The sequence below is a fragment of the Macrobrachium rosenbergii genome, chromosome 5, assembly GCF_040412425.1.
Source record: "Macrobrachium rosenbergii isolate ZJJX-2024 chromosome 5, ASM4041242v1, whole genome shotgun sequence".
NCBI lineage: Eukaryota > Metazoa > Arthropoda > Malacostraca > Decapoda > Palaemonidae > Macrobrachium > Macrobrachium rosenbergii.
The window spans coordinates 40360893-40362989 of record NC_089745.1 but is presented as its reverse complement, the minus strand read 5'-3'; positions in this window follow the sequence as shown (position 1 = coordinate 40362989).

The window sequence follows — 2097 nt, the reverse complement described above, 5'->3', positions numbered from 1 at the left end:
ATGTTTTCAGGAACGACAATAATAAGGCGCCTGTGACTCTTACACCTATCACTTTCATTTGTGATGTGCATGGTAATGGCCTGTCACTTGTCTCTATATGAGAGTCAGAGTTTTAAGAATTGCAGAGGAAAGGGTTGTCAATATATTACGAAAAATATCTATTTATCTACACACACACACACACACACACACACACACACACACACACACACACACACACACATATATATATATATATATATATATATATATATATATATATATATATATATATAAATGCACACACATATATACAGTATATATATATATATATATATATATATATATATATATATATATATATATATATATATATATATATATATGTATGTATGTATGTATGTATGCACAATATGCAGTAAATGTGCCTCACTGTCGAACTTCTCAGTTCCAGAGGTCCTTTATTCCTCACACCGTTGGACTGTGAAACAGTCTCCAAGAGGATGTCGTGCAGTTGGAACTTCAGAAGTTCAAGCGAAAATGCAGTGCATTGCTAATGTAATACTATATTCCTTGCATTTTATTAAATTTTTATCTCTTTAACTATTTATTAATTTTTTCCCCTTTTTGATAAGTGGGATCTTTCCTTTCTTTATTTCCCTTTACTTCCTCTTACTTCTTCCTAATGAACACCATATGCTTGAATTTCAATTCAGTGGCCTATGTGGGCTTGTCCACATGAATAGGTTTCATCTACTGAATAATAATAATAATAATAATAATAATAATAATAATAATAATAATAATAATAATAATACATTATTATTATTATTATTATTATTATTATTATTATTATTATTATCATTATTATTATTATTATTATTATTATTCAGTAGATGAAGCCTATTCATATGGACAAACCCACAAAGGCCATTGAATTGAAATTCAAGCTTCCAAAGAATGTGGTGTTCATTAGGAAGAAGTAAGAGGAAGTAAAGGGAAATACAGAAAGAAGAGATCCCACTCATCAAAAAATGGGAAAAAAAAAATTAATAAATAGGTAAATAGATAAAAATTTAATAAAATGCAAGGAATATAGTATTAGATTAGCAATGCATTGCATTTTCGCTTGAACTTCTGAAGTTCCAACTGCACGACATCCTCTTGGAGACTGTTTCCACAGTCCAACGGTGTGAGGAATAAAGGACCTCTTGAACTGAGAAGTTCTACAGCGAGGCACATTTACTGCATACTGGTGCTGCTGTACGGCGAATCTGGTTGCTCTCGGCAGACAAAGGGGATCAGGGATCAGTTGTGAATGTGAAAGATCTCTGTTCAAATACAAGTTATTAAAAAGTGACAAACAAAGGACCATCCATCGATGGTCCAAGTCATAACTGCTACTATTAGGAAACAGAAACCTACCACCAAGAGCCACTCTATCTAGATAAATCCTTGTCAGTAGCAGGCATCCACAACGGAGAACGTATTCCAGTAAAGGAGGTACAAATGACTTAAAACAGGTTGCATTGATTTTATCACTGTTATAAATATATGAGGCCTTACGAACAATACCTAACTTTCGTGCGGCATTTGCTGAAACTTTCATTAGATGTTTCTCAAAAGTTAGATGTGAGTCAAAAGTTACACTTAGAATATTTAAAGTTTCAGACTCCATCAGCAAAGCTCCATCCAACTGAAGGGGAGGATGGGATGGGAAATCTGTACGAGATCTGGTAATCAATAGTGTTTTCGTTTTACTAGAGTTCAGCCTCATACCACACCGACTACACCATTCTCTGATCTGGTCCATGTCCCGACTAAGGCTGAGAGCAGCTTCATTTCTCATAAGTGGAGACTTTACTACACCTGCATGTGTTGCATCATCGGCATACTGAACAATCTTGTCCTCCAGACCAAAAACCATATCACTTGTATAGACTAAAAATAACAGTGGACCAGGAACACTACCCTGTGGAACTCCAGACAGAATACGTCTTGGTTCACTAAAGATCCCGTCCACAGCAACTCACTGCTGCCTACCTGTAAGGAAATCTTGAAGTATTCCTAAAACATATCCACCCACTCCAACATTCTGAAGTTTATAAATAAGTACCT